Source organism: Schistocerca gregaria, unplaced genomic scaffold, assembly GCF_023897955.1.
Source record: "Schistocerca gregaria isolate iqSchGreg1 unplaced genomic scaffold, iqSchGreg1.2 ptg000180l, whole genome shotgun sequence".
Lineage (NCBI taxonomy): Eukaryota > Metazoa > Arthropoda > Insecta > Orthoptera > Acrididae > Schistocerca > Schistocerca gregaria.
This window is the reverse complement of record NW_026061730.1, coordinates 1,778,400-1,792,711: the sequence shown is the minus strand read 5'-3', so window position 1 is coordinate 1,792,711 and position 14,312 is coordinate 1,778,400. Positions and strand designations below refer to the sequence as shown.

The following is a 14,312-nucleotide window of genomic DNA, read 5'->3' as shown; positions in this document are numbered from 1 at the left end:
TCTGTATGTAGCACTACTAGTTATCGGGGGAGGGTGGGCGTAGCTCAGATGGTAGAGCGCTCGCTTAGTGTGCGAGAGGTACTGGGATCGATACCCAGCGCCTCCAGAATTTCTAACACACCTACATGCGCACCTTGCCATGCAAGTGGAATAATTCCCAACCGGCAGAGGTGTGTAGGCAGATACAAGCGAACGATTAGCATCCACAATTGCGCCGATTTCACGTAAATCCCACTGCACGTTCCCATTCTTTGCGTGCAGTCGGCTGCTACTGGTGTTGCTGGTTGTGACTGCTGATAACAGATGCCGTAGCAATCAATTCATGGAGTGAGTTGTATGTTTTGCGATAGTCTGTCTCTGACAAGGAAGCACAGGTGATATAGGTGCGAACACAGGAAGCTTGCAGCCCCTCGCTGCCTGCAGACACAGAGCAGCCACACTAGAAGAGCGGCCTAAGCCGTAGGCGAAATGTGCTCATTCGCTTTGGCGCGACGTCGAACTATAAATAAGGCTGTCACTAGCGTGAGCGTTGCGTGAGCGTCGTGTAAAGTCGGAAAAGTCGTCTGCATGGGTGATTGCCAAGTTTGGGGAGCGTTTCGTAGTACGATCAGTGCAATGGGGACGCGGAAACTTGTTGTGTCCCAGTGTTTTGCAGTTGGACGACAAGAGTTTTACACAGTAGCAAAGAGCGAGGCACTGAGTTAGCATGAACAATGGAGAGCACAATGGGGCTCGAGATGTGCTTGTTACCTCAGGTGCTGTATGGTTGTGGACAAGGAGTGAAATTGACCAATTTGTGACCGCCCTTTCAATTTAAGACGTTGAAAACAGACGGAATTTGCATTCGTAATACCAGAGCATCGAAACTACTTGGAACTCTTGTGTATATGAACGTGTCCGCGCCTTTGTATTCTGGTACCTTCGCCGCTACAAACCAACCAACCATCGTGTCCGTGCACATCAGAGTCGCAAAGAATGGAGAATAGCCAGGCTTGGTCGTGTGTGTAGCTGTAGCTCAGTTGGCAGATCGTTCGCTTAGCGTCTGAACGGTTTCGGGTTCAAGCCCCGGCTCCTCCATGTTTTGTGGTCAGTGCATGGTAAGTGTTGGTCGCGGCGAACATAAACGCACGCAAGAAGTTGCAAAACCAGCGTCACAGACTGATACGATGTATACTGTCATAAGGAGAGCAAGATGTAAGTGTGGGGACCGGCTGTTATCGTGGTGTTATCGAGTGCAGATCTGTCTTAGGTATCACGGCTTAACGTCATTGAAGTCTAGAGGTGGACAACACGTTCGCCTTACTCAGAGCGGTGTCTGAACTCTATTTTCGACGTTATGCGTGCCACTTTCATTGTGGCCAACTACGATTCGATACAGAATGCACGAAACCTGAAAGACACCCTCACTGATACACAGAGAGTAGTGTTTGTCTGCGGAATAATGGGAGTGCAAGGGTCTGTGACGTTGATATGACTGTATGTAGCACTACTAGTTATCGGGGGAGGGTGGGCGTAGCTCAGATGGTAGAGCGCTCGCTTAGTGTGCGAGAGGTACTGGGATCGATACCCAGCGCCTCCAGAATTTCTAACACACCTACATGCGCACCTTGCCATGCAAGTGGAATAATTCCCAACCGGCAGAGGTGTGTAGGCAGATACAAGCGAACGATTAGCATCCACAATTGCGCCGATTTCACGTAAATCCCACTGCACGTTCCCATTCTTTGCGTGCAGTCGGCTGCTACTGGTGTTGCTGGTTGTGACTGCTGATAAGAGATGCCGTAGCAATCAATTCATGGAGTGAGTTGTATGTTTTGCGATAGTCTGTCTCTGACAAGGAAGCACAGGTGATATAGGTGCGAACACAGGAAGCTTGCAGCCCCTCGCTGCCTGCAGACACAGAGCAGCCACACTAGAAGAGCGGCCTAAGCCGTAGGCGAAATGTGCTCATTCGCTTTGGCGCGACGTCGAACTATAAATAAGGCTGTCACTAGCGTGAGCGTTGCGTGAGCGTCGTGTAAAGTCGGAAAAGTCGTCTGCATGGGTGATTGCCAAGTTTGGGGAGCGTTTCGTAGTACGATCAGTGCAATGGGGACGCGGAAACTTGTTGTGTCCCAGTGTTTTGCAGTTGGACGACAAGAGTTTTACACAGTAGCAAAGAGCGAGGCACTGAGTTAGCATGAACAATGGAGAGCACAATGGGGCTCGAGATGTGCTTGTTACCTCAGGTGCTGTATGGTTGTGGACAAGGAGTGAAATTGACCAATTTGTGACCGCCCTTTCAATTTAAGACGTTGAAAACAGACGGAATTTGCATTCGTAATACCAGAGCATCGAAACTACTTGGAACTCTTGTGTATATGAACGTGTCCGCGCCTTTGTATTCTGGTACCTTCGCCGCTACAAACCAACCAACCATCGTGTCCGTGCACATCAGAGTCGCAAAGAATGGAGAATAGCCAGGCTTGGTCGTGTGTGTAGCTGTAGCTCAGTTGGCAGATCGTTCGCTTAGCGTCTGAACGGTTTCGGGTTCAAGCCCCGGCTCCTCCATGTTTTGTGGTCAGTGCATGGTAAGTGTTGGTCGCGGCGAACATAAACGCACGCAAGAAGTTGCAAAACCAGCGTCACAGACTGATACGATGTATACTGTCATAAGGAGAGCAAGATGTAAGTGTGGGGACCGGCTGTTATCGTGGTGTTATCGAGTGCAGATCTGTCTTAGGTATCACGGCTTAACGTCATTGAAGTCTAGAGGTGGACAACACGTTCGCCTTACTCAGAGCGGTGTCTGAACTCTATTTTCGACGTTATGCGTGCCACTTTCATTGTGGCCAACTACGATTCGATACAGAATGCACGAAACCTGAAAGACACCCTCACTGATACACAGAGAGTAGTGTTTGTCTGCGGAATAATGGGAGTGCAAGGGTCTGTGACGTTGATATGACTGTATGTAGCACTACTAGTTATCGGGGGAGGGTGGGCGTAGCTCAGATGGTAGAGCGCTCGCTTAGTGTGCGAGAGGTACTGGGATCGATACCCAGCGCCTCCAGAATTTCTAACACACCTACATGCGCACCTTGCCATGCAAGTGGAATAATTCCCAACCGGCAGAGGTGTGTAGGCAGATACAAGCGAACGATTAGCATCCACAATTGCGCCGATTTCACGTAAATCCCACTGCACGTTCCCATTCTTTGCGTGCAGTCGGCTGCTACTGGTGTTGCTGGTTGTGACTGCTGATAAGAGATGCCGTAGCAATCAATTCATGGAGTGAGTTGTATGTTTTGCGATAGTCTGTCTCTGACAAGGAAGCACAGGTGATATAGGTGCGAACACAGGAAGCTTGCAGCCCCTCGCTGCCTGCAGACACAGAGCAGCCACACTAGAAGAGCGGCCTAAGCCGTAGGCGAAATGTGCTCATTCGCTTTGGCGCGACGTCGAACTATAAATAAGGCTGTCACTAGCGTGAGCGTTGCGTGAGCGTCGTGTAAAGTCGGAAAAGTCGTCTGCATGGGTGATTGCCAAGTTTGGGGAGCGTTTCGTAGTACGATCAGTGCAATGGGGACGCGGAAACTTGTTGTGTCCCAGTGTTTTGCAGTTGGACGACAAGAGTTTTACACAGTAGCAAAGAGCGAGGCACTGAGTTAGCATGAACAATGGAGAGCACAATGGGGCTCGAGATGTGCTTGTTACCTCAGGTGCTGTATGGTTGTGGACAAGGAGTGAAATTGACCAATTTGTGACCGCCCTTTCAATTTAAGACGTTGAAAACAGACGGAATTTGCATTCGTAATACCAGAGCATCGAAACTACTTGGAACTCTTGTGTATATGAACGTGTCCGCGCCTTTGTATTCTGGTACCTTCGCCGCTACAAACCAACCAACCATCGTGTCCGTGCACATCAGAGTCGCAAAGAATGGAGAATAGCCAGGCTTGGTCGTGTGTGTAGCTGTAGCTCAGTTGGCAGATCGTTCGCTTAGCGTCTGAACGGTTTCGGGTTCAAGCCCCGGCTCCTCCATGTTTTGTGGTCAGTGCATGGTAAGTGTTGGTCGCGGCGAACATAAACGCACGCAAGAAGTTGCAAAACCAGCGTCACAGACTGATACGATGTATACTGTCATAAGGAGAGCAAGATGTAAGTGTGGGGACCGGCTGTTATCGTGGTGTTATCGAGTGCAGATCTGTCTTAGGTATCACGGCTTAACGTCATTGAAGTCTAGAGGTGGACAACACGTTCGCCTTACTCAGAGCGGTGTCTGAACTCTATTTTCGACGTTATGCGTGCCACTTTCATTGTGGCCAACTACGATTCGATACAGAATGCACGAAACCTGAAAGACACCCTCACTGATACACAGAGAGTAGTGTTTGTCTGCGGAATAATGGGAGTGCAAGGGTCTGTGACGTTGATATGACTGTATGTAGCACTACTAGTTATCGGGGGAGGGTGGGCGTAGCTCAGATGGTAGAGCGCTCGCTTAGTGTGCGAGAGGTACTGGGATCGATACCCAGCGCCTCCAGAATTTCTAACACACCTACATGCGCACCTTGCCATGCAAGTGGAATAATTCCCAACCGGCAGAGGTGTGTAGGCAGATACAAGCGAACGATTAGCATCCACAATTGCGCCGATTTCACGTAAATCCCACTGCACGTTCCCATTCTTTGCGTGCAGTCGGCTGCTACTGGTGTTGCTGGTTGTGACTGCTGATAAGAGATGCCGTAGCAATCAATTCATGGAGTGAGTTGTATGTTTTGCGATAGTCTGTCTCTGACAAGGAAGCACAGGTGATATAGGTGCGAACACAGGAAGCTTGCAGCCCCTCGCTGCCTGCAGACACAGAGCAGCCACACTAGAAGAGCGGCCTAAGCCGTAGCCGAAATGTGCTCATTCGCTTTGGCGCGACGTCGAACTATAAATAAGGCTGTCACTAGCGTGAGCGTTGCGTAAAGTCGGAAAAGTCATCTGCATGGGTGATTGCCAAGTTTGGGGAGCGTTTCGTAGTACGATCAGTGCAATGGGGACGCGGAAACTTGTTGTGTCCCAGTGTTTTGCAGTTGGACGACAAGAGTTTTACACAGTAGCAAAGAGCGAGGCACTGAGTTAGCATGAACAATGGAGAGCACAATGGGGCTCGAGATGTGCTTGTTACCTCAGGTGCTGTATGGTTGTGGGCAAGTAGTGAAATGGACCAATTTGTGACCGCCCTTTCAATTTAAGACGTTGAAAACAGACGGAATTTGCATTCGTAATACCAGAGCATCGAAACTACTTGGAACTCTTGTGTATATGAACGTGTCCGCGCCTTTGTATTCTGGTACCTTCGCCGCTACAAACCAACCAACCATCGTGTCCGTGCACATCAGAGTCGCAAAGAATGGAGAATAGCCAGGCTTGGTCGTGTGTGTAGCTGTAGCTCAGTTGGCAGATCGTTCGCTTAGCGTGTGAACGGTCTCGGTTTCAAGCCCCGGCTCCTCCATGTTTTGTGGTCAGTGCATGGTAAGTGTTGGTCGCGGCGAACATAAACGCACGCAAGAAGTTGCAAAACCAGCGTCACAGACTGATACGATGTATACTGTCATAAGGAGAGCAAGATGTAAGTGTGGGGACCGGCTGTTATCGTGGTGTTATCGAGTGCAGATCTGTCTTAGGTATCACGGCTTAACGTCATTGAAGTCTAGAGGTGGACAACACGTTCGCCTTACTCAGAGCGGTGTCTGAACTCTATTTTCGACGTTATGCGTGCCACATTCATTGTGGCCAACTACGATTCGATACAGAATGCACGAAACCTGAAAGACACCCTCACTGATACATAGAGAGTAGTGTTTGTCTGCGGAATAATGGGAGTGCAAGGGTCTGTGACGTTGATACGACTGTATGTAGCACTACTAGTTGTCGGGGGAGGGTGGGCGTAGCTCAGATGGTAGAGCGCTCGCTTAGTGTGCGAGAGGTACTGGGATCGATACCCAGCGCCTCCAGAATTTTTAACACACCTACATGCGCACCTTGCCATGCAAGTGGAATAATTCCCAACCGGCAGAGGTGTGTAGGCAGATACAAGCGAACGATTAGCATCCACAATTGCGCCGATTTCACGTAAATCCCACTGCACGTTCCCATTCTTTGCGTGCAGTCGGCTGCTACTGGTGTTGCTGGTTGTGACTGCTGATAACAGATGCCGTAGCAATCAATTCATGGAGTGAGTTGTATGTTTTGCGATAGTCTGTCTCTGACAAGGAAGCACAGGTGATATAGGTGCGAACACAGGAAGCTTGCAGCCCCTCGCTGCCTGCAGACACAGAGCAGCCACACTAGAAGAGCGGCCTAAGCCGTAGGCGAAATGTGCTCATTCGCTTTGGCGCGACGTCGAACTATAAATAAGGCTGTCACTAGCGTGAGCGTCGTGTAAAGTCGGAAACGTCATCTGCATGGGTGATTGCCAAGTTTGGGGAGCGTTTCGTAGTACGATCAGTGCAATGGGGACGCGGAAACTTGTTGTGTCCCAGTGTTTTGCAGTTGGACGACAAGAGTTTTACACAGTAGCAAAGAGCGAGGCACTGAGTTAGCATGAACAATGGAGAGCACAATGGGGCTGGAGATGTGCTTGTTACCTCAGGTGCTGTATGGTTGTGGACAAGGAGTGAAATGGACCAATTTGTGACCGCCCTTTCAATTTAAGACGTTCAAAACAGACGGAATTTGCATTCGTAATACCAGAGCATCGAAACTACTTGGAACTCTTGTGTATATGAACGTGTCCGCGCCTTTGTATTCTGGTACCTTCGCCGCTACAAACCAACCAACCATCGTGTCCGTGCACATCAGAGTCGCAAAGAATGGAGAATAGCCAGGTTTGGTCGTGTGTGTAGCTGTAGCTCAGTTGGCAGATCGTTCGCTTAGCGTGTGAACGGTCTCGGGTTCAAGCCCCGGCTCCTCCATGTCTTGTGGTCAGTGCATGGTAAGTGTTGGTCGCGGCGAACATAAACGCACGCAAGAAGTTGCAAAACCAGCGTCACAGACTGATACGATGTATACTGTCATAAGGAGAGCAAGATGTAAGTGTGGGGACCGGCTGTTATCGTGGTGTTATCGAGTGCAGATCTGTCTTAGGTATCACGGCTTAACGTCATTGAAGTCTAGAGGTGGACAACACGTTCGCCTTACTCAGAGCGGTGTCTGAACTCTATTTTCGACGTTATGCGTGCCACTTTCATTGTGGCCAACTACGATTCGATACAGAATGCACGAAACCTGAAAGACACCCTCACTGATACATAGAGAGTAGTGTTTGTCTGCGGAATAATGGGAGTGCAAGGGTCTGTGACGTTGATATGTCTGTATGTAGCACTACTAGTTATCGGGGGAGGGTGGGCGTAGCTCAGATGGTAGAGCGCTCGCTTAGTGTGCGAGAGGTACTGGGATCGATACCCAGCGCCTACAGAATTTTTAACACACCTACATGCGCACCTTGCCATGCAAGTGGAATAATTCCCAACCGGCAGAGGTGTGTAGGCAGATACAAGCGAACGATTAGCATCCACAATTGCGCCGATTTCACGTAAATCCCACTGCACGTTCCCATTCTTTGCGTGCAGTCGGCTGCTACTGGTGTTGCTGGTTGTGACTGCTGATAACAGATGCCGTAGCAATCAATTCATGGAGTGAGTTGTATGTTTTGCGATAGTCTGTCTCTGACAAGGAAGCACAGGTGATATAGGTGCGAACACAGGAAGCTTGCAGCCCCTCGCTGCCTGCAGACACAGAGCAGCCACACTAGAAGAGCGGCCTAAGCCGTAGCCGAAATGTGCTCATTCGCTTTGGCGCGACGTCGAACTATAAATAAGGCTGTCACTAGCGTGAGCGTTGCGTAAAGTCGGAAAAGTCATCTGCATGGGTGATTGCCAAGTTTGGGGAGCGTTTCGTAGTACGATCAGTGCAATGGGGACGCGGAAACTTGTTGTGTCCCAGTGTTTTGCAGTTGGACGACAAGAGTTTTACACAGTAGCAAAGAGCGAGGCACTGAGTTAGCATGAACAATGGAGAGCACAATGGGGCTCGAGATGTGCTTGTTACCTCAGGTGCTGTATGGTTGTGGGCAAGTAGTGAAATGGACCAATTTGTGACCGCCCTTTCAATTTAAGACGTTGAAAACAGACGGAATTTGCATTCGTAATACCAGAGCATCGAAACTACTTGGAACTCTTGTGTATATGAACGTGTCCGCGCCTTTGTATTCTGGTACCTTCGCCGCTACAAACCAACCAACCATCGTGTCCGTGCACATCAGAGTCGCAAAGAATGGAGAATAGCCAGGCTTGGTCGTGTGTGTAGCTGTAGCTCAGTTGGCAGATCGTTCGCTTAGCGTGTGAACGGTCTCGGTTTCAAGCCCCGGCTCCTCCATGTTTTGTGGTCAGTGCATGGTAAGTGTTGGTCGCGGCGAACATAAACGCACGCAAGAAGTTGCAAAACCAGCGTCACAGACTGATACGATGTATACTGTCATAAGGAGAGCAAGATGTAAGTGTGGGGACCGGCTGTTATCGTGGTGTTATCGAGTGCAGATCTGTCTTAGGTATCACGGCTTAACGTCATTGAAGTCTAGAGGTGGACAACACGTTCGCCTTACTCAGAGCGGTGTCTGAACTCTATTTTCGACGTTATGCGTGCCACATTCATTGTGGCCAACTACGATTCGATACAGAATGCACGAAACCTGAAAGACACCCTCACTGATACATAGAGAGTAGTGTTTGTCTGCGGAATAATGGGAGTGCAAGGGTCTGTGACGTTGATACGACTGTATGTAGCACTACTAGTTGTCGGGGGAGGGTGGGCGTAGCTCAGATGGTAGAGCGCTCGCTTAGTGTGCGAGAGGTACTGGGATCGATACCCAGCGCCTCCAGAATTTTTAACACACCTACATGCGCACCTTGCCATGCAAGTGGAATAATTCCCAACCGGCAGAGGTGTGTAGGCAGATACAAGCGAACGATTAGCATCCACAATTGCGCCGATTTCACGTAAATCCCACTGCACGTTCCCATTCTTTGCGTGCAGTCGGCTGCTACTGGTGTTGCTGGTTGTGACTGCTGATAACAGATGCCGTAGCAATCAATTCATGGAGTGAGTTGTATGTTTTGCGATAGTCTGTCTCTGACAAGGAAGCACAGGTGATATAGGTGCGAACACAGGAAGCTTGCAGCCCCTCGCTGCCTGCAGACACAGAGCAGCCACACTAGAAGAGCGGCCTAAGCCGTAGGCGAAATGTGCTCATTCGCTTTGGCGCGACGTCGAACTATAAATAAGGCTGTCACTAGCGTGAGCGTCGTGTAAAGTCGGAAACGTCATCTGCATGGGTGATTGCCAAGTTTGGGGAGCGTTTCGTAGTACGATCAGTGCAATGGGGACGCGGAAACTTGTTGTGTCCCAGTGTTTTGCAGTTGGACGACAAGAGTTTTACACAGTAGCAAAGAGCGAGGCACTGAGTTAGCATGAACAATGGAGAGCACAATGGGGCTGGAGATGTGCTTGTTACCTCAGGTGCTGTATGGTTGTGGACAAGGAGTGAAATGGACCAATTTGTGACCGCCCTTTCAATTTAAGACGTTCAAAACAGACGGAATTTGCATTCGTAATACCAGAGCATCGAAACTACTTGGAACTCTTGTGTATATGAACGTGTCCGCGCCTTTGTATTCTGGTACCTTCGCCGCTACAAACCAACCAACCATCGTGTCCGTGCACATCAGAGTCGCAAAGAATGGAGAATAGCCAGGTTTGGTCGTGTGTGTAGCTGTAGCTCAGTTGGCAGATCGTTCGCTTAGCGTGTGAACGGTCTCGGGTTCAAGCCCCGGCTCCTCCATGTCTTGTGGTCAGTGCATGGTAAGTGTTGGTCGCGGCGAACATAAACGCACGCAAGAAGTTGCAAAACCAGCGTCACAGACTGATACGATGTATACTGTCATAAGGAGAGCAAGATGTAAGTGTGGGGACCGGCTGTTATCGTGGTGTTATCGAGTGCAGATCTGTCTTAGGTATCACGGCTTAACGTCATTGAAGTCTAGAGGTGGACAACACGTTCGCCTTACTCAGAGCGGTGTCTGAACTCTATTTTCGACGTTATGCGTGCCACTTTCATTGTGGCCAACTACGATTCGATACAGAATGCACGAAACCTGAAAGACACCCTCACTGATACATAGAGAGTAGTGTTTGTCTGCGGAATAATGGGAGTGCAAGGGTCTGTGACGTTGATATGTCTGTATGTAGCACTACTAGTTATCGGGGGAGGGTGGGCGTAGCTCAGATGGTAGAGCGCTCGCTTAGTGTGCGAGAGGTACTGGGATCGATACCCAGCGCCTACAGAATTTTTAACACACCTACATGCGCACCTTGCCATGCAAGTGGAATAATTCCCAACCGGCAGAGGTGTGTAGGCAGATACAAGCGAACGATTAGCATCCACAATTGCGCCGATTTCACGTAAATCCCACTGCACGTTCCCATTCTTTGCGTGCAGTCGGCTGCTACTGGTGTTGCTGGTTGTGACTGCTGATAACAGATGCCGTAGCAATCAATTCATGGAGTGAGTTGTATGTTTTGCGATAGTCTGTCTCTGACAAGGAAGCACAGGTGATATAGGTGCGAACACAGGAAGCTTGCAGCCCCTCGCTGCCTGCAGACACAGAGCAGCCACACTAGAAGAGCGGCCTAAGCCGTAGGCGAAATGTGCTCATTCGCTTTGGCGCGACGTCGAACTATAAATAAGGCTGTCACTAGCGTGAGCGTTGCGTGAGCGTCGTGTAAAGTCGGAAAAGTCATCTGCATGGGTGATTGCCAAGTTTGGGGAGCGTTTCGTAGTACGATCAGTGCAATGGGGACGCGGAAACTTGTTGTGTCCCAGTGTTTTGCAGTTGGACGACAAGAGTTTTACACAGTAGCAAAGAGCGAGGCACTGAGTTAGCATGAACAATGGAGAGCACAATGGGGCTCGAGATGTGCTTGTTACCTCAGGTGCTGTATGGTTGTGGACAAGGAGTGAAATGGACCAATTTGTGACCGCCCTTTCAATTTAAGACGTTCAAAACAGACGGAATTTGCATTCGTAATACCAGAGCATCGAAACTACTTGGAACTCTTGTGTATATGAACGTGTCCGCGCCTTTGTATTCTGGTACCTTCGCCGCTACAAACCAACCAACCATCGTGTCCGTGCACATCAGAGTCGCAAAGAATGGAGAATAGCCAGGCTTGGTCGTGTGTGTAGCTGTAGCTCAGTTGGCAGATCGTTCGCTTAGCGTGTGAACGGTCTCGGGTTCAAGCCCCGGCTCCTCCATGTTTTGTGGTCAGTGCATGGTAAGTGTTGGTCGCGGCCAACATAAACGCACGCAAGAAGTTGCAAAACCAGCGTCACAGACTGATACGATGTATACTGTCATAAGGAGAGCAAGATGTAAGTGTGGGGACCGGCTGTTATCGTGGTGTTATCGAGTGCAGATCTGTCTTAGGTATCACGGCTTAACGTCATTGAAGTCTAGAGGTGGACAACACGTTCGCCTTACTCAGAGCGGTGTCTGAACTCTATTTTCGACGTTATGCGTGCCACTTTCATTGTGGCCAACTACGATTCGATACAGAATGCACGAAACCTGAAAGACACCCTCACTGATACACAGAGAGTAGTGTTTGTCTGCGGAATAATGGGAGTGCAAGGGTCTGTGACGTTGATATGACTGTATGTAGCACTACTAGTTATCGGGGGAGGGTGGGCGTAGCTCAGATGGTAGAGCGCTCGCTTAGTGTGCGAGAGGTACTGGGATCGATACCCAGCGCCTCCAGAATTTCTAACACACCTACATGCGCACCTTGCCATGCAAGTGGAATAATTCCCAACCGGCAGAGGTGTGTAGGCAGATACAAGCGAACGATTAGCATCCACAATTGCGCCGATTTCACGTAAATCCCACTGCACGTTCCCATTCTTTGCGTGCAGTCGGCTGCTACTGGTGTTGCTGGTTGTGACTGCTGATAACAGATGCCGTAGCAATCAATTCATGGAGTGAGTTGTATGTTTTGCGATAGTCTGTCTCTGACAAGGAAGCACAGGTGATATAGGTGCGAACACAGGAAGCTTGCAGCCCCTCGCTGCCTGCAGACACAGAGCAGCCACACTAGAAGAGCGGCCTAAGCCGTAGCCGAAATGTGCTCATTCGCTTTGGCGCGACGTCGAACTATAAATAAGGCTGTCACTAGCGTGAGCGTTGCGTAAAGTCGGAAAAGTCATCTGCATGGGTGATTGCCAAGTTTGGGGAGCGTTTCGTAGTACGATCAGTGCAATGGGGACGCGGAAACTTGTTGTGTCCCAGTGTTTTGCAGTTGGACGACAAGAGTTTTACACAGTAGCAAAGAGCGAGGCACTGAGTTAGCATGAACAATGGAGAGCACAATGGGGCTCGAGATGTGATTGTTACCTCAGGTGCTGTATGGTTGTGGGCAAGTAGTGAAATGGACCAATTTGTGACCGCCCTTTCAATTTAAGACGTTGAAAACAGACGGAATTTGCATTCGTAATACCAGAGCATCGAAACTACTTGGAACTCTTGTGTATATGAACGTGTCCGCGCCTTTGTATTCTGGTACCTTCGCCGCTACAAACCAACCAACCATCGTGTCCGTGCACATCAGAGTCGCAAAGAATGGAGAATAGCCAGGCTTGGTCGTGTGTGTAGCTGTAGCTCAGTTGGCAGATCGTTCGCTTAGCGTGTGAACGGTCTCGGTTTCAAGCCCCGGCTCCTCCATGTTTTGTGGTCAGTGCATGGTAAGTGTTGGTCGCGGCGAACATAAACGCACGCAAGAAGTTGCAAAACCAGCGTCACAGACTGATACGATGTATACTGTCATAAGGAGAGCAAGATGTAAGTGTGGGGACCGGCTGTTATCGTGGTGTTATCGAGTGCAGATCTGTCTTAGGTATCACGGCTTAACGTCATTGAAGTCTAGAGGTGGACAACACGTTCGCCTTACTCAGAGCGGTGTCTGAACTCTATTTTCGACGTTATGCGTGCCACATTCATTGTGGCCAACTACGATTCGATACAGAATGCACGAAACCTGAAAGACACCCTCACTGATACATAGAGAGTAGTGTTTGTCTGCGGAATAATGGGAGTGCAAGGGTCTGTGACGTTGATACGACTGTATGTAGCACTACTAGTTGTCGGGGGAGGGTGGGCGTAGCTCAGATGGTAGAGCGCTCGCTTAGTGTGCGAGAGGTACTGGGATCGATACCCAGCGCCTCCAGAATTTTTAACACACCTACATGCGCACCTTGCCATGCAAGTGGAATAATTCCCAACCGGCAGAGGTGTGTAGGCAGATACAAGCGAACGATTAGCATCCACAATTGCGCCGATTTCACGTAAATCCCACTGCACGTTCCCATTCTTTGCGTGCAGTCGGCTGCTACTGGTGTTGCTGGTTGTGACTGCTGATAACAGATGCCGTAGCAATCAATTCATGGAGTGAGTTGTATGTTTTGCGATAGTCTGTCTCTGACAAGGAAGCACAGGTGATATAGGTGCGAACACAGGAAGCTTGCAGCCCCTCGCTGCCTGCAGACACAGAGCAGCCACACTAGAAGAGCGGCCTAAGCCGTAGGCGAAATGTGCTCATTCGCTTTGGCGCGACGTCGAACTATAAATAAGGCTGTCACTAGCGTGAGCGTCGTGTAAAGTCGGAAACGTCATCTGCATGGGTGATTGCCAAGTTTGGGGAGCGTTTCGTAGTACGATCAGTGCAATGGGGACGCGGAAACTTGTTGTGTCCCAGTGTTTTGCAGTTGGACGACAAGAGTTTTACACAGTAGCAAAGAGCGAGGCACTGAGTTAGCATGAACAATGGAGAGCACAATGGGGCTGGAGATGTGCTTGTTACCTCAGGTGCTGTATGGTTGTGGACAAGGAGTGAAATGGACCAATTTGTGACCGCCCTTTCAATTTAAGACGTTCAAAACAGACGGAATTTGCATTCGTAATACCAGAGCATCGAAACTACTTGGAACTCTTGTGTATATGAACGTGTCCGCGCCTTTGTATTCTGGTACCTTCGCCGCTACAAACCAACCAACCATCGTGTCCGTGCACATCAGAGTCGCAAAGAATGGAGAATAGCCAGGTTTGGTCGTGTGTGTAGCTGTAGCTCAGTTGGCAGATCGTTCGCTTAGCGTGTGAACGGTCTCGGGTTCAAGCCCCGGCTCCTCCATGTCTTGTGGTCAGTGCATGGTAAGTGTTGGTCGCGGCGAACAT

General features: G+C 49.7%; 10 non-coding genes across 10 annotated transcripts; all 10 read left to right on the top strand.

Moving 5' to 3' along the window:
* Window positions 1-32: 32 nt before the first annotated feature.
* Trnat-agu (transfer RNA threonine (anticodon AGU)) lies at window positions 33-106 on the top strand. The gene has a single exon. It is a non-coding gene; the product is annotated as a tRNA-Thr (tRNA).
* Window positions 107-1,505: 1,399 nt separating this feature from the next.
* Window positions 1,506-1,579, top strand: Trnat-agu (transfer RNA threonine (anticodon AGU)). Its single transcript has one exon. It is a non-coding gene; the product is annotated as a tRNA-Thr (tRNA).
* A 1,399-nt stretch (window positions 1,580-2,978) lies between these two features.
* Window positions 2,979-3,052, top strand: Trnat-agu (transfer RNA threonine (anticodon AGU)). Its single transcript has one exon. It is a non-coding gene; the product is annotated as a tRNA-Thr (tRNA).
* Window positions 3,053-4,451: 1,399 nt separating this feature from the next.
* Window positions 4,452-4,525, top strand: Trnat-agu (transfer RNA threonine (anticodon AGU)). The gene has a single exon. It is a non-coding gene; the product is annotated as a tRNA-Thr (tRNA).
* Window positions 4,526-5,913: 1,388 nt separating this feature from the next.
* On the top strand, window positions 5,914-5,987 carry Trnat-agu (transfer RNA threonine (anticodon AGU)). The gene has a single exon. It is a non-coding gene; the product is annotated as a tRNA-Thr (tRNA).
* Window positions 5,988-7,376: 1,389 nt separating this feature from the next.
* On the top strand, window positions 7,377-7,449 carry Trnat-agu (transfer RNA threonine (anticodon AGU)). The gene has a single exon. It is a non-coding gene; the product is annotated as a tRNA-Thr (tRNA).
* Window positions 7,450-8,837: 1,388 nt separating this feature from the next.
* Window positions 8,838-8,911, top strand: Trnat-agu (transfer RNA threonine (anticodon AGU)). The gene has a single exon. It is a non-coding gene; the product is annotated as a tRNA-Thr (tRNA).
* Window positions 8,912-10,300: 1,389 nt separating this feature from the next.
* Trnat-agu (transfer RNA threonine (anticodon AGU)) lies at window positions 10,301-10,373 on the top strand. Its single transcript has one exon. It is a non-coding gene; the product is annotated as a tRNA-Thr (tRNA).
* Window positions 10,374-11,772: 1,399 nt separating this feature from the next.
* Trnat-agu (transfer RNA threonine (anticodon AGU)) lies at window positions 11,773-11,846 on the top strand. Its single transcript has one exon. It is a non-coding gene; the product is annotated as a tRNA-Thr (tRNA).
* A 1,388-nt stretch (window positions 11,847-13,234) lies between these two features.
* Window positions 13,235-13,308, top strand: Trnat-agu (transfer RNA threonine (anticodon AGU)). Its single transcript has one exon. It is a non-coding gene; the product is annotated as a tRNA-Thr (tRNA).
* The last annotated feature ends 1,004 nt before the right edge of the window (window positions 13,309-14,312 follow it).